Source organism: Falco punctatus (genome assembly GCF_963210335.1).
Source record: "Falco punctatus genome assembly, chromosome: 2".
NCBI classification, from domain to species: Eukaryota; Metazoa; Chordata; class Aves; order Falconiformes; family Falconidae; genus Falco; species Falco punctatus.
Genome location: NC_137581.1, coordinates 3,607,997 through 3,633,577, shown reverse-complemented (window position 1 = coordinate 3,633,577; position 25,581 = coordinate 3,607,997). Strand labels below are relative to the sequence as shown.

The 25,581-nt window shown below is 45.4% G+C and overlaps 1 protein-coding gene across 1 annotated transcript in view; it reads left to right on the top strand.

Annotated features, from left to right (window-relative positions):
- The window catches only part of WNT11 (Wnt family member 11), a 61,375-nt gene extending 35,794 nt beyond the window's left edge, over positions 1-25,581 (top strand). The window contains exon 5 of the mRNA XM_080376157.1: positions 1-25,581. This exon is cut by the window's left edge and continues 12,828 nt beyond it. The gene's annotated coding sequence lies outside the window, so the exon portion shown is untranslated.

The following is a 25,581-nucleotide window of genomic DNA, read 5'->3' as shown; positions in this document are numbered from 1 at the left end:
CCCATCTCCTCAGCTCAGCGGACTTTGGGCACTGGAGGTTCAAGAAAAAACTCCTGAGAGGTTCATTGCATGGGGTTCATCTGGCCACAGAGGTCTGTGCTTCAACTGGAGGTCTTAGCACCATCCCTGAGACGACGGAGGCATGTTCAGGTATCACAATGTGAGGTCTTCAGGGGAAGCAGAGGCCTCCCTGTCTTGAGAAACTGGGCAGGGGGCTGGTGAATCAGTTTAACAAGACTTTCACGGCACCACCAAACCTCAGCAGTGTCCAACACCCTCCATTCTTGGTGCATGGATAGGAGGGTGGGAAGCTGAGCTCCACAAGCATCTGGGGAAATTAAAAAAAAACGGGGTTTTTTGGCTTCATGTCAAGATGGAAAACAGATGGAATCCTTGTACTGTGTCTTTCTTCTTCCCTGGCGAGCAGATGTTGTAACCTTTTCTAGAGTGGGCTGGAGAAACATGCCTCGTTCTCCAAGAGCTGGCCAGGCTCCCCACCAGGAGAAGGAAGATTAAGAGATACAGACCTCTTCTTAGCCCACTTGACAGCCTGAAGCCTGACTGGCCTGCAAAGAGGGTGCAAAAGGGTGTGTATGGGGGCACTGACACCCACTGCATCATTGCTTTGCATCCGTGGGAAAGGATCTGCAAAGAGAATCATGAGTGTTGGTTGGCTCAAGGTGGAGTTCCTTGCACAGCCTGTGTGGGTCTTTTTAAGCATGTGTAATCAATTGTGACCTGGCTGTAGAAGTGAGTGGGAACTCTGGGTCCTTTCTGTGCACAAAAAAGCAGGTAGTAGGTTTAAGGGTGGGCTGGAAGGCAGAGGGTTGGGAACCATGAAGAAAAGAAAGTGTAACAATCAAGGAAAAGAAGGGAATGAAGTCACTGATTGCTTCTCAAGGCTGTATTTTAAAATGTCACCTGATTGGTTTTCAAGCCAGAAAGGTTTCAGGTCCAGTGGGTTTCCAGTAATGATGGTAAAATAAGGAGGAGCATTGAAAGGAATTTGTAAACTTTGTATTTCTTTCCCAGTTTTTTAAAGTTTCATGAAAAGGACTTTTGTCCTTCCTGGCTTGGAATCAAACTTGGGAGCAAAAACCTGTCTATGTTCACCAAGAGAAAAGGCCTTTTCTCAGCAAGATTTCCAATACATGGATTAGTGACATTGGAGGCTTTTTTTTCTTTTTTTTTTTAGGAAGAAATGTTTCGCTGTATCTATGTTTTGCAAAATTTCATGTTGTACTCACTCGTCAGTGTGGAAATAGCCTTTCTGTAGGCAAAGTCCTCAGAGCCCCAGGTTTCCACCTCGAGGAAGGGATTGAGACATTTGCAAGGAAAATCCAATGCTGCCACCTCGATCATTTGAAGATAGCATTGCAAAGTGCATGGCCATCTTCCAATTGATCTGTGCTCCATCAGCTGGAGCAGTGCAACCACAGACCAAGGGCTTTTCTTGGTCTGCCTTTCTCCAGCCACAGCTAGTGCCAGAGCAACCCACACAGATGTGCAGTAGTGAGTTTTGGAGCCCCCACTAAACCATATCATTATGTCATACCAATGCACCAATGACACCATAGAGCGGAGACAACTAGAAAACAAGAGGATGAGTTAGTAGGCACCTCAGCTCTTAGATAAGTAGGGAGAACCCAGACCCTACTAGCTCTGCAACAAACACTGTTACTGTCTTGACCTAAACCACTTGTTAAATGTCATAATCAAGCCTGTGGTTTCTGCAAAGGTTTCTTTTCAAGAGAAGGAAATATGACTTCATCATGCTAGCAAGTATCAGAGAAAGAATCATGGACCAGGGTCCATGGGATATTCAGGAATCCAAAACATGCAAAGCCAAGGACAGGATTGCTGGAACGGAGAAAATCGCGTAACTCTAGCCTGGCAGGTTGATCCAACATTAGTCCTGGAGACTCACCTGCAAACCAAGCTGAGCACCACCAGCTTATGCAGACCCCAAACCAGAGGGAATTGGCTTGTATGTGCTTAGTGTGGAACAGCTTGGAAGGGATTTGGTGAATCCAACTTAATTTCCATGTGTCTTCTGATGAAATCTGTATTGAAGTCATTATGATAGTGCAGGCTTTTCCAGATGTGACAGTAAATGTCTGCAGGCACACTTTTTAACAATCTGCAGGGTTAGGAAGACATTTTATGATCTAGGTGGACGAGGCTGTTTAATGTCTGAGTAAAAAAAAATTAATAGCAAAGAGCTGCCTAACAAGCCTTTTTCTCAGTGATTGCTAGCCAGGCTAATGTATATTTGGTCATAAACCAGCTGGGACATTTGGGATGTATTAGCTAACTTTTGCATAACATATGCAGGAAGATGCTGAGAAGATATAACTGGTATGTTATGGTGTTGTAAAAAACTATTGAGGTACATGGTACAAAATTTGAGTTTGACAAGATGAGGTGTCCACTGGTGCGGACATGGTTCATGTGAGAGGCATAGATTTTTGGTGTGACCTTTTCTTAAGATATTTCATCTGTATTTCCCCTTTTCCCCCCCTTGTCTGCAAAATAAGGTTTTTACTTTCCTGTCCTCTTGAGGATCATTCAGATATGGCAGTAATGAGAGGCAGACACTTACCTCCAAGGAAGCGGGCCCACTTTATTTTAGTGGCAGGAGACCAGTGGCTGCTTTCTCATTGGAGAGTGCTGACTTTGCTACTCTCATGTGAAACTACACTTTTTAATAATAGCCTTGTTTAGTAATGGTGTTGTCTGTTGGAATGGCCTATGGAAAGGGCAACTAGAAGATGCGGTGGTCTTCCTTTCTGGAGTGCCCTTGTACTTGAAGGTGGATGGTGCTGCTGCTGTTGCGTTCAATGAAGGAGAGCTGGGCAACTGTCTAATCTCAGTTTGCATTACAAAATACAATCTGATGTCCTTTAGCAGGCCCCATAGGACTGTCATTGCTGCTTCTAAGCCATGGAGGAGCTGGTTTAAAGATCCCTGAAATAATTTGTGGGATCTCAGGGTATATCTTTACTGCTAAGTAAGAGAGCTCCATGGTGCAAGCTCTGGTCTTGGAGCATCAGTTGTCCATGCTGCTTCACCATTAGCTCACTCCCAAACCCTGCTCTAAGGCAGAGGAGAGCCAAGGTGTTTGGACACAAGCCATGCTGTGACACTTGGCCTCAGGGCCAGCAAATCAGCCCCGGACAGCTTTATTTAGTAGAGTAGGTGTTGCTGATGAGACTGCACCACTTTTGGCTCCCTCTTCCCTGCACAGTCCTTCAATACCGTCCCGGCAAGCTTTGCACCTTCAAACACCCCCACAAGTCTTTATGCCACATCTCAGAGCTCGTAACACCTACCCTTGGTTTCTTGCTATAAAAACATTACTCTGGCAGGCTGCAGCACAGCCCACTCAATATTTCAGACACTTTGAACTGAACCCCCCATCTGTCCTCCAATAATTACTATGAACTGGGGCCATGGGCATCACACAGGACCTAGAGGAGGCTGAAGGCCAAATGCCATGTGCTGCGGATCAGTCCGTCTGCTGGCAACCCCAGGCTGTGTGTGGCGATACAAACCAGGCTGCACAACTGGACTTCAAGGCTAGATGGGAGTACAGCCCTCTGCTTTAGCACTACAGAAGAAATCATTGTGGATTTAGGGGAACCATGCCCTTAGAAGGCAAAAAATACTTTTGCTGGTGCAGACATTGGAAATAGTTTGTGAGATATAAGTTCATCTGACTGACTTCCCAGCTCATTTTCATGTGATGAAAATTGTGGCTCAGAGAAATCTTCCTTTGGTAAGACATGTGGCAACACTCAAAACCCAACAAGTTTCCATAAATATCCCTGGTTAAGTTCCTAGCACGACAGAGTTGTTTAATAGGGTTATCAAACGCAAGGTAAGCCGTGACAGCCAAATATGAGGTCATTCACATCAACTCAGCTTACCATGCAGAAGTGTCCAGCTTCTGCTTGCCTTGTACGGAGAACGTGCACTGGGATAGTTACCACAACTCAGCCAACATGTGGCGATGCCATATGGGCTACCATGACTGGGTTGTGTGTTTGAACCCTGGCATCCAGCTGTTCACATATGATGGGTTGCGTCTCCACAAAGGCGTGGCAGATGTGGACTGCTCTTTCTGAGGGAAACCCCAGCTTGCCTTTAATCCAGAGTGCATGGGTTTGACATTCCAGGCATATCTTAACATTGCTGCAGATATTACAGCAAACCTCTAGGCCCCCATGCAATGTGAGCACAGACGGGTTGTTATATATACAAAAGGATTTTGTGCCAAAATGCTTGTGGTCTAAATCTGATAGCCTGGATGTGGTCTACAGACATATGAGTGACTTGACTTCACAGGCAAAGGTAGGCAGGTAGGTGCCTTAGGCAATGACTTGGTATAAAATCATGGACACAGTATGGACTGTTTGCTTAAGAAGCAAATGACTGAAAGTTCACTACTGAAAAAGCCAACCTGGCTTTGACCTGAGGAATTTGCATCTCTTGACACAATGACCTTTGCTGTTGGCCTAGAAGAGCCAGCCTGTGGAGGTCTGAAAGCCAACAACTCATCTCCCAGCCAGACAACTTCATGAGCTTTTTCCTTCAGCCCTAAGAGTACAAGGGCACTGCTGTCCCATTTCTGTGGGTGCTGGGACAAAATCCCTCAAACCTTGTATTTGGCCCACCCCAAAGAAGATAGCTGTTCCCATATTTTGTCTTCCAGCATCACTGCGTGAAGTTGCTCTGGAGATCCCAAGTCAAACAAGACAGGCAGTTCATCTGCAAGAGTGGAAGCGGTGTGCCTCGGTCAAGCTCGATACGTCTTCAGAGATAATGTGGAAGAGAAGCCATCTCTCTTGCAGTGAGCATGGAGGAAGAAGCAGCTCCTTCAGCACCCACCTCTCTGCTGACACAGAGATCACAGAGGGTAACTGTGGCTTTTATAAGATGGACATGTCTACTTACTGACTCCAGGCAGTGAGGAGATGGCAGACTTTCACTGCTATCAAACCAGGGTGGATTTGAACGAGCATCCAAAACATACCCCAGCAGACTTACAAGCCCCTGAATGTCTCCCTTCTGTGCAGTGCTTGGCTCTTGGAGGCCATGGGTGTTACTACTATAATAAACATTCATGTTGCCTCTCTATCTGCCAGGTATGTTGCACTTTAGAAATGCCACGTGTATAGGAATTTCCCAAATCCTACCCATTCAAAACAGACCCCACAGCTGCTTCCCTTCCAAAAATCCAGATGCATCTTCTATTGTGCCTTTACAGTGAGTATCAGATTTTCTTCCAGTTTAGTAGAGCTGCAGCTTATACAATCTTGACCTCTGAAGCATGCAGAGAAAGAAGAAAATAGCAGGGCACAATGTCTTCTTTAGCTATTATTCCACCAGGGCCAGCCAAGCTACTGAAAGGGAAATCCCTGCAGAAATTAAGGAAATTCAGATATTTCTTTCATTCTAAGAGGCATTCCCGACAGAGCCAGGGCTTGTTTCCAAAGACATGGCTGCATTCCAGACTGAGAGAAACTGTATTATGCAAATATTGACCAGTGTTGAAGGAAACAGCAATAAAAAATTGTCAAAGGTGACAAAAGCTATTCAGCTTGGGCTGTAATATCTGAAGCCAAAATTTGGGAGCATTGTTTCACTGATGAGATGGCTTTTGCAAGTAGAAGGTAGCAGCGGATGGTCTGTGTTCCTTCCTTTTTTTTCTTTCTATTTTTTTCTTTTTTTTCTTTTCTTCTTACTTGGTTTTAATTGGGGAAATTTTAGTCCTGGAAACGATGACGGAAACACTAACGAATGCACAGAATCTTGTTATTGTCCAGGACTCAGTCTCACAATGATCCAAACAATGATCCAACACGTAGACCAAAACTAATAAAGACCTACCTGGCAGGAAGACGAAGAGGAACATTATGCGTTATGGACTGGCCCCAGGAATGAGAGTGCTGTGTGGAAGAATATTGGAAAAAGATGGGAACTCCACCTCCAGTGAAGCTGATGGAAAAGTCCAAAGGAGGCCCAGGAATGATGGGGCAGGAACTCAGTAATGATATACAAGTTGTAAGGTTTAAGGCAAAAGTCAGGGGTCACACAGATGAGGGTTTAAGTTACACATTGGTGAGGGAGAGCCAAGAAATCTGAATATTTGCAGCTTATGTGCAGAGGGGCCGGAGAAGACATGAGGATACAGCACAACTGCACAGGCTGTGTAGGTGTGAGTCAGGGCAACATCTTGCCCTTAAAATGACTTCACCTGCCTCCACAGCAGAGCTGAATTAAATCTTCACAAGCTGGGGAGAGACAATTTTAAAAGTCATCTCTGTAGAGAACCTTGTCCTTACAAATTAATGATAAAAGAATGACTACATTTGACCATACGTACGCAGATAGCATCCTACTCGGCTGTAGCCAGAAACAAATGTTTGGAAAAGTATTTAAAAAACCAAGTAATGACACCTCTTTCCTTTGCAATACCCTCCTAATTTCTGTCATGAGTGAGTCTAGGGAACAGTTTTATTGTATTCAAATGCAAATATACCAGACCCACATTTCATCCTTAGGAATTCCTGTGGAAGCTGAAGGAGAATTTGGCTCTGAGCTAAGGGCTACTTTAACTGATACTCTTTTCTGCTACTTATCTACTTCTGTTAGAATTGCCAACTCTAGGCCATGCTCACCTCAGCAGTATACAGGCACTTCCCAATAGCTCTGTAAGATACCTTCATTTATTCAGAAAAGATGTCTTCCTTTTCCCTTCAAGCTCCCCTCATCATATATATTTTCAGCATCACAGACAGTGTGGAAAATAGAGTTTATACCCCATCCCTGAGCTGGCATATGAATCAGAAGCCAAGGATGGGCATTGCTTTTAAATTGTCGTCTGCATTCCCTCAATACCTCCTCTTCAATACGTGACCATGGTGAATAAACTGTCCTCTTGCATTGCCCACTTGTTCCACTGATTATAGACACAGTATAGTTGGTGCTGCACCAAATGCTAATTTGTCATGACAATCAGAAAATTAGTCCAAAAGTTCACAGAGGGCACAAGCTTTCCATGACCCCCGACTTCCTGTGTGCGCATGGGATCAAGCGCTTGTTCAACCACATGATGCCACCTTGATCCACATACAATATCACTCTTTGGGTTTGACATCTGGGAGTGGTTTCAGTGCAAAATGTTAATTTGGACCTTTGGGATTGTCACAGGTCCTTCAAAAGCAGCCTGGTGTTCATGGCTGAGACTCACAAAATGTATGTTGTGGTTTAACCCCAGCTGGCAACTAAGCCCCACACAGCTGCTTGCTCACCCCTGCCTCCCGGTGGGATGGGGGAGAGAATCGGAAGGGTAAAAGTTAGAAAACTCATGAATTGAGATATAGACAGTTTAACGGGTAAAGCAAAAGCCGCATGTGCAAGCAAATCAAACAAGGAATTTATTCACCACTTCCCATCAGCAGGCAGGCGTTCAGCCATCCCAGGAAGGCCAGGCTCCATCATGCATGATGTTGGCTCGTGGAAGACAAACGCCATCACTCCAGATGTCATAGAATCATCGAATGGGTTGGGTTGGAAGGGACCTTTAAAGGTCATCTAGTCCAACCCCCCTGCCATGGGTGGGAACACGTTCCACTACACCAGGTTGCTAACAGCCCCATCCAGCCTGGCCTTGAATGTTTCCATGGATGGGGCAGCTACTACCTCTCTGGGCAACCTGTGCCAGTGTCTTACCACCCTCAGCATAAAACATTTCTTCTTTACAGCTAGTCTGACTCTGTCCTTTTTTAGTTTAAAACCATTACCCCTTGTTTTATCGCAAGAGACCCAACTTAAAAATTGTCCCCATCTTTCTTATAAGCCCCCTTCATGTACTGGGAACTGCTCTAAGGTCTCCCCAGAGCCTTCTCTTCTCCAGGCTGAACAATCCCAGCTCTCTCAGCCTGTTCTCATAGGAGAGGTGCTCCAGCCCTCTGATTATTTTTGTGGGCTTCCTACATCCCGCCTCCTTCCTTCTTCCCCCAGTTTATATGCTGAGCATGATGCCCTATGGTACGGAATATCCCTTGGGTCAGTTGGGGTCGGCTGTCCTGGCTGTGTCCCGTCCCAACTCCTTGTGACCCATGGCCTGCTCGCTGTGGGGTGGGGTGAGGAGCAGCAAAGACCTTGACTCTGTGTAAGCACTGCTCAGTAATACTGAAAACATCCCTCTGTTATCAACACTGTTTTCAGCACAAATGCAAAACAGAGCCCTGTACTAGCTGCTATGAAGAAGATGAATCTATTCCAGCCAAAGCCAGTACAATGTGGCACCTTATATGCTGTTACTGCCCAAAATCCCTATTAAGATGTGAACCAGGAGTTTACTCCTGGAAAATCCTGGTCTAAGGCTGTGCTGCTGCTATATGTTCAGTTTGCTTACTAAGGAAAGTGTAACTCTGAGCTGGTGCTGGTCACTGTGTCTCTGCACAAGCGAGTTCTGTTACTTGCAGAACTGGTTACCTCATGGTTCAGGAAGATGGGGAGAAAATGTCTAACACTGAGTGTCTGCAAATGCAGTGAAAGGAAATAGATGCTGGTGCTTCTTTAGCAACTTTCAACGTTTCTCAGTGCTGCATGTTCAGAGCTGGCAAGGGGACACAGCATGCCAGCTCATCTCCCCGCGGCTCTCTCTCCCCTTCCCCGTCCTATTTATTTAGGTGTAGGAGGCTGGTCTGGCTCTGAGGAGCACTTTGTCTAACCTGGTGTGGTCTCAGCAGAAAGAGATGGGCAAAATATTTCACTTTACATTTGATGGGAGGCAAGGGGCAGGGGAGGGGGGGGAGTGGCATGGGTGGTATCAATCTGCAAGTACACCCCCAGGAAGATGGGATTTAGAGGGGAAAAGGTAGAGGTATAGGGTTTTCTTCTTGCTACGTACCAGGGACAAAGTGGTCCAGGGAGCTTTAACAGTAAGAATAACACACATACACACACACACAAAAAGATGCAGAGGAGTCTAGGCTTGTTAAAGCCTTTTTCTTGCTGTCTTTGTCTGGCAGAGCCTGAGTTTTAAAATACCAATGCCTTTTCTTGTCACTCTCAGCTTTAATTTATTATTTTTTAAAATCAATAAATATCCCTCCACTCCTCCATCTGGAGGATTCCTCCTTCATCCCACCACTGCCAAGCTGATCAGAGCCACCTATGCAATGCCATTTGATCCAGAACATATTTCAATCTTGGCCCGTTCTCAGCCTCATAAATTCCTGACATGATTCGGGAGGCATTTCTGTTGGAAATAGCTCTCGGCTCCGCTGTCGTATTTATAGAGATTGCCGCTGCCTCTGATCTGAGGCCAAACGTTAGGAATAATTGCAGCAGGAAGCAGGACAGAGCTCGACATATTGTTTGTCTGGATTGTTTTAATTTCAAGATCATGGAAGTACCCCCACTTACTGATGTTCAGAGAGGAAAAAAAAAAAAAAAGGAGAAAAGAAAATAAAAGCATTGTTCAGGAATTTTCTATTTTAATTTTTTTTTCTTTTTATTGCTTTTGTTAGAGGCAAAGAGGGAATCATTACGCTTGCTGCTGAGGACAGGGAGGTGAATTAGATGTTGGTGACTTATTAATTCAGGAATCCTGTCCCTGCAGATTAGACTAGAGGTTCCCACTTTTTTATTTTCTGCTTGTTGAAACAAAGCCAGGAAATGCACATGGCTCTGCGTACGCATATGTGTGTCTGTGTGTGCATGATGGGAGGGAGGGGGTTGCAGAGCTGTAGGTGGGCCCCCAGGAACCTTGTCCATCTGCGGCTTCAGCCCTGGCCAGCACAGCCACACCACCATGCCAGTCGGGGCTGAAGCTGCACACGGACAAGGTGCTAACTCTGGCAATTTGGAAAAGGCCACATATCCAGGCAGGCAATGGCCCATACACAAGGTGTGAAGTCCTTGGCCATGAGGCTCAGAGCTGAGTAGGAAAGATGCAGGATGTGGATGCCAGGAGCCTTCAGACACACTGAGTCTGAACTGGGGTAGCTGTGTTTGGAAGTGAGAGACACATGCACATGCTGGGAGCCTGAGCTGAAGCCCATTGAAGTAGACAGAAAAACATTTTTCACTTCAGTAGGTTTTGGAAACCACTGGAGGTGCAGCTGGAGGGGGAGGATAGGGAAATGGACAGAGCAAAGGCTACCCAGTATAGGGATACCAGGCAGTCTATGAGGTAGAATCATGGGGCTCCTGGTGCTCAGAAACCCCATCATTAACATCTCCCACCCATGTCTGACCATCGGCAAAATCACTGGGTTGTCTGGGGCATCACTGAAACAGAGAGTGAGCAGATGAAGTGGGACCTCATTGCAGAGAGGCACTAGCATTGTCTTCTCCTCCCACTGCTGTGCTTTCTGGGTACTGTTACTCTGATACAACAGGGATTTAGCCTTGCCCCAATCTTACTGCCTTTAGAAGAGAGTCCTTAAAGACTTGCTTAAGTACCCATTGTTTTGGTAAAACCCTTAGAGTCTTCCTTAGGTACATGTCAAAATAGGTTCCTAAGTAGGAATCCTGAATTTGCGCTGTTGCATCTTGAGAGAGAAACCCGACTGTGATTTCACTGCTGGGCAGTAGCTCTGGGAAAAGAGGAGAACACAGCCAAATCCTGGGCTGTGTTGGTTCAAGCCTACCCCTTTTGCTGGTTATCGAAAGCTCTCTTAATTGAGCATAGATATGGGGTAAGAGCTGCTGTAAGTTCAGAGGAGAAAATCATCCACACTTCCAGCAAGAGCTACAATCACATTAGCTTAACACAAGGGAACAATAAAGGGCTCTACTCAGAATAAAAAACAGCAAGAGCCAACAGCTGGGAGCTGAAGCCAAAAAAACCTTGGTTACGAGCAAGTGAGCCTTGTAAATTGAAGGGGGAGTTTGACAGCCTGGGGCGATCTATCAAGGAATGCTTAAAGGGCTGGCCAATTGTTAGGGTGCCTTCAGGAAAAGACACTTTAAACAAATCCAGGTCACTGGGCTCAGTCCAGTTGCAAGGCGAAAGCATCTGTTCTTGTGCTGTGCAGGAGATCGTATTAGGGGTTCGATGGTTTCTGCCACCCTCAGCATGTCCGAACAGAGAAATGCCAGGAAGCACTTGTGCACTGCTTAAGCCAGTAGAGAAAATGCAAATTAATCCATCTCACATCACTTCTTGGATTGTCAGTGATATTGTGCAGTTTCAACCTGTGAAATAGTTCAGAGGCAGTTTTGAAAAATATTGCAGTGGTGGAAAAGAGATGATAAGGAAGAAACTGTGCTGCGTGCCCAGCTGGATAGAGGCAGAAAGCAACTGCCCCATCGGGCTGCCCACGTGAAAGTACCTTTGGTACCCTCCATTACATTTCTAACAGCAGCACCCAGCACTGCCATTGCCTCAGATGCTGAGCCTACTGCCTCAATAAAAAAATGCCAGCAACTGGAGGAAGATGGAAAATAAATGTATTTTAAGGTCCTGGAACAAAATGTGGGCAGAATTGAAACAGGTCTTGCTGTATTCAGGCTCAATCATTCTTTCCTGAGTTCCTGCATCTTCTCAGAGGTAGGACAGAGAGGCTAAGCCAGTGCAGCCTTTCCTACATTTTTATATGCGGGAAAACTCATAGACATGCAGTAAAAGCACAGATGAAAGGGTGGAAAAAAGGATGGATTAACTCTGTTTTTCATCCAGGGAGCTGAGGCAGCAAAATCTATAAAGGAAGGCTATAGCAAAATGGGGAATTAAGCAATTATTTTGAGTCTAACCACACCTCTGCCTTTCCAGTAGCACCTTCGCATGGAGCTGACCACCTCAACCCATAACTGTGGATGGCAGTTACGTTACCCTGGAGTTTTCCCCACAGTTAAGTCACAGTAACCTCTCTCTGGGAAAAGAAGTAGCCCTGAAAAAATTAACAAGCTCAGCATTGCCTTGAATCTTTTAAGCAACTCCTGACGTGCTTTGGTCTCCCTCAAAGTCTGATGCTAGTAAAAAATATTCCTTTTATTTGAAAAAGGGATAATAGAAAAGGGGAGAACATAAAATAGACGGAGAGGAAGACTGGGACAGATGCCAGAGGATCTGATGCTAATCAGGTCCAGATAATGTCCAAGTCCAACATCGCCTTCCCTGGGGATGGTGCCCCAGGACACAGTGCCAGCAGGATGTCAGTGCTGAGACTCCAGTGCTCGCCTGCACCACTGGGAAAAGGGAATCTGCAAATATTTAGTCTGCCAGAAAGACTATTCCAATTAGCGAATGTCAGATCAAGGCCTGAATGATTCTGAAACATGTAAGGGTTTGGATAGGGCTTATCCAAGTCACACAAGGGTTGTCACTTACTTAAAACTATTAGTATCTGACAAGCGTGTACATCTCCAGGCACTTAAACCAGAAACTGCTTAATTTACACTAACAGTTGTGGGATGGATCCCATTTAGCGTGAATTCCTGTGTCCCCAGAAAGCTGAGCCTGGGCTGATTTCATAGCTTCTCATCCCCTGGAAATTTGCTTATTCATAAATAAAACCCACCATCATTATCTGAAATGAAGGAAAGAGCCTTTGTCACAGAAGACAAGGTGTCATCACTCAGCTGTGTTACTGCTAGCTTCAGTCTGACCGTTGGTCCTAATATGGATATGGTTAATTCTTACACCAACAGTCGCGGACAAGTGAGGACTTTTTTGGAAATGAAGGGAGAGGGACCTCAGAGCCCCATGCGAACATTCAAGTGAAGAGAGTCATGTCAGCAGATGCAGCAATGCCAGTATTGGGCTGGTTGTGGGAAGGGTGCTGTTCACAGCCACCTTCATTTTTCCACACCGCAGTTATTTTTTTTTCTTCAAATAAGGGCAGGAAAATTTTGCCGGTCAAGACAACGAAGAACAAAGAGACTGAGAGCAACTGACAGGATGGAATTTAAGGCTCAGCATTAAGAGCAGACACTGGTTTAATCCCTCTCCCAGCTCCAAAAACAGTCAGGATGTCCTTAGCATGGTGATGCCTGCCCATCCCCTCCCAGAAAGGCACCAACACCCCGATAGCAAGTCCAGATTTCTCTGCCAAAAGGTCTAGGCTCCTTCTCTGATTTGGGTAGTGACTGAGGGTGCAGAAGATGCATTTTCAGCTCCCCCTGAGCCCTCCTGTGCAGCTGAGTAGGTCACAAGGGTCAGTGTACACTTCTCCCAACTCTTGTTGTCTCTGGACTCAGTGTGTGGCCAACAGTGATCATCCAGGCTACATCTGAAAGGGTAAAAAAAGCAAGCCAGGTTTGATATTATATTATGACTCACATCCGCACCTTTAAAATCCCCCTTTTCTGCCCCCAAACTGTGCATGGTGAGTAGTCCCTGGCCAGTTCTCAGGCAATGTTGCCAAAACTACCAAAGGAGTATGCTAAGACTCAGCCAACTGCTACAGGTGAGCCCATGTACCGGGTCTGTTGACTGTGTAGATCCCAAAAGCTTCTAGAGATAGAGGAGAGAGGAGGCACCCTCCCTCCATCTCAATAGGATGGGATGGGATGGGATGGGATATTCAGGAGATGAAGGCTGGTGGGAGGAACCGAGCTTGGGATGTGCCCTGGACTGTCACAGGATCCTACTCTGGATGCTTCAGGGGGGCTAACTGTAGGTGAGATGAACCCCTGCCACCCTTACCTCCTGCCACAGGTCCTTCATCTGGAAGGATAAGGGATAAAAAGAGATGAGGCAGATCAACCCTGCCAATGCTCACAGAGGTGCAAATTTTGCCATCTAAAAACAGTGGGGACTGGATCCATGTTCCAGAGAACTTACTTGATCCCACCTCTGATACTGAATGCCTTGTGAGATCAGCACTTGCTCTTACTTTTATTGTCCCAGAAGAGGAACTGAGATGATTTGCTTTGGCCAAGGTCACCCTTAAAGGGAGTGTCAGGGTGGGATGCTGAGCCTGAGTCTTTGAAATACCAGGCTGGCCCTCACACCGTCCTAGGCGCAGGAGAGCAGTGGGGAGATGGAAGCAATCCTCTTCTTGTTAGTGATGTTCTGTCCAGACTACAGACAAGCTTAGTGAGGTACAGTGCCTGCCAAGTTTTCTTTCCAGTGACTGCCGTTTCAGGCAGCTCCTAGCTACGCTTTTTAAATATAAAAGTTTTAAAGAAGCTTATGGCAAATGCCTCCTATGAAATAGGCTTTTTATAGCTGAGACTGGAACAAAATGCTCCAAAGGTGACAGGAGAAACAGTTCAAACAGGACCAGACCAGGGTATAGTTTCAGGACCAGACCTGACTGTACATATCTCCAGGGTACAGCTCCATAGGCAGCAATGCAGCTTCCCTGCTTTGGATCAGCTGGGATTATGGACCTCTGCAGGTGGCCACAGCCAGCTTCTCCCAGCTAAGAGCTCCCTAGAGGTATTCTTTTAAACATCAACAGGGGCTAAAATGGACCACAAAGGAGTAACTTAATTTCTGCCTGTGTCTGTGTGGTGTGTAAGTCAAAGCTGGGTGTATGAGCGTTCCTCATGTTCTTTTAGAGTGACCCTCTGTCTTTGGAAACCATGGAATTATACACTAAAGCCCACCAGTTTTAGAACAAAACAGAACTCAATGGATTATTTGTGGCAGATGATGTTTCAAAATATTGCACTGAATAGAGCTGCCCAAAGTGAATGTTGAATCGTTACATATGGTTGTCATTTTGGATGATTTGGGGACTCTTAGATGCACAGGGCTGGCAGGGACAGTCCCTTTTGCAAGCGCAAGGAATGCCCAAAAGTATCACAAGAAACTTGTTATACAAAGTCCAGCTAGACAAAACCAACAAGGGAAGTAGGACAACTGGAGGACAGAGTTTTAACCAAAATTGGTGAAAAAACAACAGGTAAGAAACAGTTTCAATCCTTGTTTCACTGAAGTCAAACCAGATTTTGCAGCTATCTGCTGTATGACGAGGGCTTCATCTGTGTTTCTGGCCTCGGGCATATCTTGCCTGTCTGAAGCAAGAAAATAGTTTTCAGAAGACTGCTTTTAGGTGCAGCATTGCTAAATTATGTGGATTTAGTTGAATGAGATGGGTAGGACCAAACTGGAGAGACAAAAATGCCGATGATATAGTGTACATCACGTTTCAGAGGTCAAAGCTTCCACTTCGCACCTTGTGAAAATCAAAGCATCTCAAATGAGTGTGCAAAATTGTAACTCAAGGTTTTGCAACCATTTGCTTCTTTGCTTTCCTGGTAGAGTATACACAGTCCTACAGAGGAGGATTTTCTAAGCACAATGTTTATTAATGAAGCCTGTCCCAGCTGTGCAGTCCTCATGCAGAGTAACAGCAGGAGTTTCTTCAGGTGTCCTCACCATGTAGGGTTTTGGTGTTTGTGAAAATGAGACATCCTGAAGGGAAACTTTAATCTGAATTTCTCAACAGGTGAGCCCCAAATGTGTTTTACATTCCATTACTACCAAACACACACAGCCAGACCTGATGGATTTGATACCCTTTCTGGTCCATCAATCTGACAGATTGGAGAGGAAAGGGATTCCTTTTCAATGCCATGCAAGCTTTCAGTGTCTTGCAGATGATCACTTTCCTGGTGCACCCCATACTCCGACTGAATAACGAAATAATGTTTAGATATAAAGACTGTGATTGACAGTCAGGCAGACAGATGCATTTTCTAGTAACAAAAGCCAGACAGATAGTTCGACTATGTTTCTACACCAACCTCCAAAAAACTGCACTTGGTGTAAGGAAACTCAGAGAAGGAATCTGTCGAATCTCCTCAATCTTAAAACATTAGCAAGAAATTACTCCCAGCCCACACACTTTTCCTCTGCTTTTGTATCATAACCCTCTTCTCTTACCCTCCAGCAAATCTGCCCTACCAGATGACAGAGTTCAAGCATAAACAAGGAGTTTCAATTATCAGACCTGGACCCTTCCTTTCCCATTGCAGTCTTCCCCTATTGACCATTTCCCACAATTAGGGGTCCCTCCATTCCCAAAACTGCTTTAAGTATAAGCATGCTATCGTGTTACCTTCCCCTGGGCAGATGCTATCTTCGTCCCCTTTTCCATGTGGGTTTCTTTGTTTGTTTTTCCTTTTCTTTTTTTTGAAGAGGAAAATTAAAAATACAAATAGGTAACAGTAATAAATCTCTTTCCACATTTTACATTCTACCATGCTCCCTTTAATGTCCCGGTTTATGTTATGCATTGTTTAGCACTGTTTCACAGCAACACTTTTTAGAGGAAGATTGGACAAATACTTAATGTTTTTGAAGAATTACAAGACTAAATGTTGAGAGAGGTTTCTCCAGCTTATCTTAGCCTATGGCTTAAAGCTACAGAATGCATAGGTAATGTAGGGCCCATAGCTGGCCTAGAGGATGAGAAAAGGCAGATATAAGGTCTAGCAGTGGGCTGGACCAGAGATCTCACCCCCTGATGCAAAGACCTTGACTATTTTCAAACTCTTATGTATGTCTTGCAGTGAACTGGGGCTGACCTTTGTTTTTAGAACAGGAAACTCTCCAGAATCTATTTCTTCTGGGGGTATGTGATATTTTGCATATATTTCTGTATCTGCTGCTAGCTCATGGCCCGTGTTCCTTCTGTGTCCCTCCGGTCAAGTCTCAGCAGATCTGTAATCTCTTACATCTGCATCTGTAGCTCGTATGTGCAACGGGCAAATATACTTGTGGCTTCAAAGAACTGCTTCCTCTTATACGCCCTTTACTTCTCAGTATATGGAGCTCTCTTCCACATATTTTGTTCCAAAAAAATAGTCTGGTCCTGTAAAAGACCCCCAAAAGGTGTTCTACAAGATGCCCAGCTTGCGAGAAAGGTAAGTTCTGCTCTTTGGCTGTCTTCCTTCTCATGTATTATTTTCCACTCCTCTTGGTTCTTTCATGCTGTGCAAGTATTTGGACTTTGGTGCTTGAATCGGAGCGTCATGCTGGTCTTCAATGAAAGCATTTCTCTCTTAGAGAATGACTCACCAGGCACTGTCTTTGCTTCCTTCAGTACAATCATAGCAAATAAAACTGATGGTTCAGCTTTGCTGTTTGGTCATGGTCAGAGGGCGACATGCTGGGACAGGATTTCTCTTCCTGGGTAAGTCATGCAAAGTTACTGCAAGTCAAACAAGGTGCCTGTTGGCCTGTTGAAATGCTTCTTTGCTTTATTGCATTTCATCTGACAGTTCATCTTCCTCCCCTCAGTCTGAACACTTGTCTGCAACGATGAGGTAGTTCGTGTGGTTTGTAATGAAAAGGTCCTTTCCTAGTTTGTTCCAAAATCTGCTGGGGATTCTGTATATTTTCATTGTCTCTGTTTGTTGCTTGGCCAGCATTTCCTTGCCTGTGTAACATCTGCTCACCAGATCTCAGATATCCTTGATCACATTTGGCCGGTATGAGGCACCTCTAGCTTTCTGGTGTGTTCTTGAGAGTGCATCTGTTCCCAACAATCTGGGTGCTGTGTTTCAGCTACATTTCTGTCTGAGACATCTATCCCATGCGACTAGCTCATCTCTGTACTTCCACCTAGTAGCACCACTCTGTCTTCTTTCCCATGGCTATTTGTGGATCCTGTTGTTATCTGGGAAACTTCATGTCTGCTCTGCACTTTCACATAGGTGGGAATTCACTTTTCCTATGCTCACAGTTCTTGGCAGAGTTCTTGTGGGAGCATGGGATTGACAGTTTAGAAGTCTGGACAACTAGGGATGGCTGTGAAGAATTGCTCTCCTCTTTACCCAAGAATTCACTAAAGCAGCCTTGCCTCCTGCCTCCTTCCCTCCTGAGCTCCATTATCTTCCTGCCTTTGACTTCTACCCTATCATTCCATTTAGGACTTCCACCTCTTCCAGTCACTTAGTGCCCACCTCCACCTCCTCTGCTTCACCTCCACTCCTCCTCTAGCCTCCTAATGTGTAGATATTTACATCTGTAGATTTTAGACCTCATTGTACCCAGCTTCAGATAGCCACCTGAGGTCAGGAGCATCCCTGACCAGCTGCAACCAATGTAGACAATTTCAGAGGGCATTTCAGCCCACTTCTAGAAGAGCCTCTTTCTTTCCACTAACCCTAAAGGGAAGTCTCCAGGGCATGCACTCCTGTGTGCTTTGCTTCAGTGCTTAACATCACCCAGAACAAATCCAGTCTATATGCTGCAGTGCATGTCAGATAGCCCAGACCTTGAGTCAGTGCTCAGGGTAACTTCTATCCAGTGTCTCTGGGGCACTGTCCCCAGCTTCTTCTATCTGTATTTTGGAAACCCCCTTCTTTCCAAATTTTACATGCTGGGGAGCAATAACAAAATGTTCACAGGCCAGAGGAAAACCTGAAAGTTGGTAAGTCTGCTAACCCTTTTCATTTAGGCTCCCACATCTTTCATTGCTATTACAAATTCTGTGTAATTTGGCAGTAGTCTGACCTATTGTTTATCCAGATTTTTGACCTCTGTCACAAATCCTTCATACATGACATTTTCTGTGGGCTGACAGTAATTTTGGAGTAGAATTCACATTTATTTGTGTCCTCTGGTGAGTTGTGGATGCATCCAGATGAGGGTTGAGCATGTGACAGCCACTGCCTACTACAGCGAGTAATGCAGCAGCTTGTATAAAGCTTTATTTTTTAACCATTGCAATGCCAGGGCAAAAAGCATCAAGCTTCTAAGCAGGGTTTGGTGGGGGTCAGGGTTGTAATTCAGTGCCAGGGATGCGATTTCTCTCTGACTTTTGTTCCTTTTTCCAGTAGTCTCCACTTTGGATTTCCTAGATTTGCTCTTTGGACCATGGTCTAATGTAAGTAAAAAACCAGCAACCCCAAACACGGATACAGTCCTATTTTATTCCTTGTGCCTCAAACACAGACCCAGCTCATGAAACACTCCCCCCAAGCAGAGCTGTCTGCATACCCAGATGTTGTCGGAGCATCAGTGTGCTGCAATGGCCCCACAGGGGAAAACACATGCCATAACCTTCCAGAAGTGAATTTTCCTTGTCTGGCCTTCCTGCATCCTGACATCAATTCTCCCCTACACACAGCAGGGATTGCAGTGGTTCCTGAGTGCTGGGAGTGTGTTGGAGAGGTTGGAAATACCCTGCCAGAGATTTCCCAGGGAACAGACCTGGGTTCTGCTTGGAAAGCCAATGTATAGATTGGCGTGTAGCTCTTTGGAGGTGATGAAAGAAAGCAATTGCACCCCTCTGTCTAGCTCTCTACCAAAAAGGAGAGGTCATGAGATTGAGTGGGTTGCTGAACTGGACTCCAGAGACCTCAGTTTACTGCTTGATCTAAAGCAGAAACAAAAGATGAGAGCACAGAAATCTCTTCCTCCTTTTTTAATCCCCTCTACCCCCCCCCCCACCCCCGCACCCCCCACCCCCGATCTTTTCCATTTAGAGATTATCTCTCACTATGTGTATGCGAAGTGCACAAGGGGCCCATGCTCTCCGCTTCCAACCAAACACTGCTTAAGTACAAAGGAAATAAGAGGAACCATTACCTGCTGCCTGGGGCTGCGTTTGCGTGCCTCATCACCTTCAAAGGTCTGATCGACAGCTTGCATTGGGGTTGAATCTCTTTCTCCTTCTTTGCAATGCTTCTCTTTATGGGATCATACTTTATTGCTTTCTTTCCAAGTGTTTCATTACAAAACCTATTAATGAACCACTAGGGGTAGCCAAATGTGTTTGGTTTCATGCAGGACCTTGAGAAGGATTATGGAGCAAACGCACTGCAAACAGCCTCAGCTTGCTTGCAAACAAGGCAGCCTCCTGCCCCAACAGATGAGCCCTCAGACAGAGACCTCCCTGAAGTTTCCCCTTCCCTTGGGGAAACCTGGAAGGACATGAAATGCTTCAGAGTGGAGAACTTGGTGCAGTCACCTGACCCCATACAGGCTCAGCACACATCCAGCAAGATAAACAAATGATGCTTGCCACATGGCTGTCACACATCTCAGCACTAAAGCCACCAGTCTCCCACTGGGGCTATGAAACATGCACTGGAGAATACAGGGAACAAGAAACCTCTCCCCTAGGCTAAAGTGAAAATGCTGGGAGAATGAACTGCAGAAAGGACTGATGTAGCCATCTCTCATGAAAGCTTGCCCTCTTGTGAGATGCTAACTTAGGAGGAAGAGACAAAATTTTATCTAGGTCTTCATCTCCCATCTTCACCTTGCTTCAGGCTCTCCTCCCACTGCTGTGTACGTACAGTCATTAACTTCTGTTAACAACAGTGTGCAGTAAGGAAACAGCACTACTATAACATTGATGGAGAAAGTACATGAACTTAATGATTTCCCAAGGTCACAAAGGGGGCCTGTCCTTTGGGCAAAAGCTGTACCAAAGTCCTCCTCCATCCCGCTTCAGTGCCCCTGTGGGCTTCTTCTTCCCATGTTTCACTGCATGGACAAAACCTGAGAGAGTTAAATAAAGCAAGCATGACCCTGTTCTGCTGGAAAATCAGATGAAAGGCAAGTGTCTGCAATGATTTGGATCTCAGTGGACTTGCATTTGCTTGCTATTAAGCTGGAGCTAGCTTGCAAGATATCTTCAGAATTCCTCAGCTGGGGTTGTAGGTTTTGCACAGGGGATGTGCTGAGCTACTTCAACATAAGTTTGGCTAATGCAGTCTGGGATCGGAAGCTTTTATGTGATTACATGGGTAAAACACAATCTCCTGCTAGAAACTGAGAGCTAAACATTGCCCCAGATACAGCTGTGCTGCCGTTTCCCTGCTGTTTCAGCTAGATCTGCAGGAACCCATGCTTGTAGATTGGTAGGATGAGAAATTAGTCTGCTCATTTTGTTGGGATCTGAAAAGTTATGAGGGAACAAGTCCTCAGTACAGGAAAGACATGGACCTGTTGGAGCGGGCCCGTCGGAGGCCACGGAGCTGGTCAGAGGGCTGGAGCCCCTCTGCTGTGGGGACAGGCTGGGAGAGCTGGGGCTGTGCAGCCTGGGGAGGAGAAGGCTCCGGGGAGACCTTAGAGCAGCTCCCAGTGCCTGGAGGGGCCGACAGGAAAGCTGGGGAGGGGCTTTTTGCAAAGTCATGTAGTGATAGGACAAGGGGTAATATTTTTAAACTAAAAGTGGTTAGATCTAGACTAGCTATAAAGAAGAAATGTTTTATGTTGAGAGTGGTGATACACTGGCACAGGATGCCCAGAGAGGTGGTAGATGCCTCATCCCTGGGTACATTCAAGGTCAGGTTGGGCAGGACTCTTATATAGTTGAAGATGTCCCTGCCCATGGCAGGGGAGTTGGACTAGATACCTTTTAAGTTCCCTTCCAACCCCAAACCATTCCATGATTCCATGATTCTAAGTCCTGCACCAGAAAATATTCAACCAAGGCTCTTGAACGAAGTATCTACCAAAACTATGCAGCCCCCTATAAGAACCAGCTTCCAAAACAGCAGTTTGATGGTCTGATAATGCTGTCTCTAGTTACTTAAGATATTTTGAAAATTGAAGGCCAGGGCTTTTTCAGATGCAATCAGACTTTGAGAAGTAATAATTAAAATAATTGTTAGAAGACCCAAGGGAGCAAACTGGCACAACTTCCCTTCAGAAGCGATCCCAGGTCTAGTAGAGTTCTTGGTGTATGTTTTTGAAAAAGGGGAGGGTTATGATTGATAATGACAGAGTAGAATTTAATTAAACTTTGATTAAGTTAATCATTGACACTCTTAAGGAAATGATACAGTCATGTTAAGAGAGTGATAACTCTGTTAAGGAATGGACCCATGTAAGAAAAAGAAAACTAGAATTAGGAAAGGAAGATCAATTTTTGACCCGCTGGTGAAGTTCCTTAGGGCTGATATTGAGTGATAAATGATCTGGAAAAGAATGAAGTGGCAAGCAATACATGGTAGGTGATCGTCAAATACTTCTGGGGCTCCCGTAGAGGAGAATGGGAACTCTACAAGAAACTTCCAGAGGTCTTTCTAGGGTCAGTGTATTAATACAACCTGGATATAGCCTAAAATTAAATAAATTTGCTTTCTTTAAAAGCAAATTTATCCATTTCCAGATTCTGTAAGTGCCTGAAGAACTATCTGTCCTACTCACTTAAAAACAAGACTTTGACACTGAAAACGTGAGATTCTGCAATACAATACATGTCATAAACGTTTCATTTAAGCTTTTGGATTTGAGCCATTATGGTTGGTGTTCTGAATTTTTTTCTTAGCAGCCATGAAGACAATAAGCTTTGGAAAAATATTACTTGATGCTATCAGAATTACATATCTCTGGGAAAGAAGCAGCAGCTTCTGTGGAAGTCACTGCTGACCATGGCCATGGTTGTTTCACTGCGTTGCTTTAGAGGCACAGCACAAGGTGCATTGAACAACTTAATGTGAGACCATGAACAGAACACATACTTTGCACTTGGACGTGTATATTTCCTGCAGAAACACATGCTGCTGATCAGCCCAGCAACAGAACAACCCCCCTTGATTTAGGTGACTGATGGTAACAAGAGTAGTACAGCTTGCCTTCCTGAATCCTCGTCACTTACCTCTTGACACGACACCTTTGTCTGTTCTCAGCCCCTGGATATGTGAGATGTGGTTTGCATCCAGGTCTAAATCTAAACTGCTCCAAAGTGTGTGAGAGTTCAGATTTCAGTCTGTGCCTGTCTCAAATGTGAACCCTTTTTAATAAAGCAGAAATCTGCAGATGCACCCTAACAGCTGAAAACCATCAGTAAGGGTAGCGCCATTTCAGCTCTTTCAGAGGAACCTCTGCACCCCCCTGTACTTTCCACCTCCCCAGTCTCCATCTTGCCATTTCTTATCCTGTGTAACTAGATCATTGCTTTGTTATCTTGCTCGTGCCCTTCACCTGACACAGCCCATTCCCCTTTCCAATAAAGGTGGAAGTGCAGAGTATGTGCTGTGTGCACTAACTCTGTTTCCAACCCATCCCATGCTGGGGGCCCCATGCAAACCACGCTATCAATCTGGCGGTCTCTGATGATGGAGCCCACATGGGAACCTTAGATAATGGATTACAGTGGAGGACACGTATTTTTAAATGTGTTTAAGATGTCTGGCAGTTTCTTAAGAAGCACAAGAGGCCGGGGGGGGGGGGGGGGGAGGAGAACAAAAGCAATTTAAGGGGCAAGAAACGTACCCCAAATCAGTGAGAGCTTTTTGGAAAGGGAACAAGAAAAGCCCTTTGTCATGCTGCACTGCTTCACCCATACCAGCACAGGAGGTAAATGGTGAAAGCATCCTTAAAGCAGAACTCCCATAGCTGAGGGCAAGGGGGCAAACAGGTAATATGGTAAACATTGCACGTGGTTTAAATTATCATTGGTAATAAAACTATTCATCATCAGCCTCCATGCTGAAGGCTGAGATAGCTATTGCTCCCGAGGACTGAGTGACTGAAAGAATGAATCATTTGCTGCTCGCTTGCTCTCTTATTTTCGTTGACCTCCATGGCCCTGGCTCAATGACAGAATGACAGGTCAGCTTCTCTGAGCTCAGTATCCAAAAATTATAGCCTAGGATTCAAAGGTAATCGTCATCACTGGTGTGTCTTTCTGCTCACTGAGACATGGCCTCCTCTGGCATGAGGACTGAAATATCTCTCCGCCTCAAAGACTCAGCACTTGAGCTGAGAGGGATGGAGATGTCCTATGAGTGATCCTCCCAAGGGATGGTGGTGATGGCAAGCCCCAATCAGACCCCAGAAGGTTGGTATATTGTTGATGTTTCTTCAGTTGACCCTATTAAAATTCTGCTTTTTATGTGTCTTTGTGTATCATGTGCAACATCAGGGCTGTAGTGCCTAGGAACAATACGAGCTTCTTTCCTGCTTACCTTTGGAGATGGACACAGACATCTTCTGCACATCCCTGCATGGTCTCCCAGAAGCCCAGAAAACAGGGCAGAGTCTGTGCTGTCCTCTGCTTAAGTTCATAACTCAACAACCATCCATTTAAACCAGCACCATCAGAAGCAGATAGGAAGAGTCTTCCACACTGACCCCCAGAACAGTGGATATTGGCATCCCTCCCCAGTGGTGTCTAGCTCCTTGCCTCCCTGACATTCCTTCCATCGCTTGATTTCCAAGGAAAAACTCCCCACCCATAAATCTGCAGATTCACTCTCCTTTCCAGCTTGGCAAACCCATGTCTCTGTCCATGTAGCTCCACTCAAAGCAAAATCCCTCTTTTGCAACATGCAGCACACACACGGCTCTCCCCGGCCACCAACCCAAAGTTGGGTCGGGAGGGTTGCTGTAACCTTGGTGTATGTGCTCTGTCGAGGCTGAGGTGGGGGAATAAGATACTTCCCCTACCTGGCCTGGGTGGTTGTAGAAACCGTTGCTTCATGCTGTGCTTTCTTTTGGTGTTCCTGAGCTGTTTGAATAAAAACAATAGCAGGCCACTCTTCCAGACACGTTCTTTCTGCAGCCAGAAATGCTTTTTGGTGTCCCCTTACCTCCTTGTCCACAGAAGAGGGACATATCCTGAGCCATGTCACAGGAAGAAAGGTGAAAGATGTGGTATTTGGTTGCACCATGTGAGGCTTTGTGTGTTGTATAGCAGAAATATTGGGGAAAACCAGCTAAAAAGAGGTGCAGTTCTACAGGTATCAGTGTCTTTAAGCCATTTTTACACACTGAGTTTTGTATTACAGGATATTTTATTGCAGATGAGGACACCATACAGCAGAACTGCTTTTCACACAACTTTTTTTTTTTTTTTTTTAATAGCTTCATTTAGTTATTTCTCTACATCGGTTTTACATCACTGCATCTTTGCCAGATCTGAACATGGTTAAGCCAGCAATGAACACAAACTCTCAACTGCTCAGAGAGTCACAGCCCTTTTAGCCCTTTTGAGGTCAAAATTGTCCATTTCCCCAGGCTGAGAATGTGGCCTAAGGCCATTACAGGGGTGTGACCCTGGGATGAGGTAGGTTGGAAAAAGGCTTGTCTTCCAGGGGATTACTCTGATGCACAGCTCAGGTAGAGTAGCAGCGGGCTCAGACCCACAGCACCACCTGGATTTCTGCAGGACTATGGTCACTTTGAATCTGGAAGGGGATGTGCATAGATAGCCAACACCAGGAGCACCATGCTGTGAAGTGCAAGGTGACCTTGCAACGCTGTGTATTAATAGAGTCAAGCTCTGGCTTCATGTGGATGCAAGAGCACATGGACCACATCATGTTGCTGGAGAAAGAGGAGGACAGCAGGAGAGCAGCACCAAACTGCTCTACCCATACCTGCATGGAAATCTCTTCTGTGCTTATCGCTTCAGCACTTGAGCAGACAGGGAAATTAAAGAGAAGATGATGGCCATAAAGACACCCATATGTACAGCGTGGTGGCTGGTCTTTGCCCAGCTCATTAGCTCCACCATAAAACCCCTCGCTGTTCTGCCAGAGCCAGTGGGTCCCAGATTTACAGATGTCAATGCATAGCTTCCATTTCAGTGCTTAATTTACTATTGAAATGGTAAATTTCAACAAGGAGTTAGACACAGAAACGCCTCTGTTGGATTTGGGCATGCAAGTATGGCCAATAAATATCTGAAATGTCCC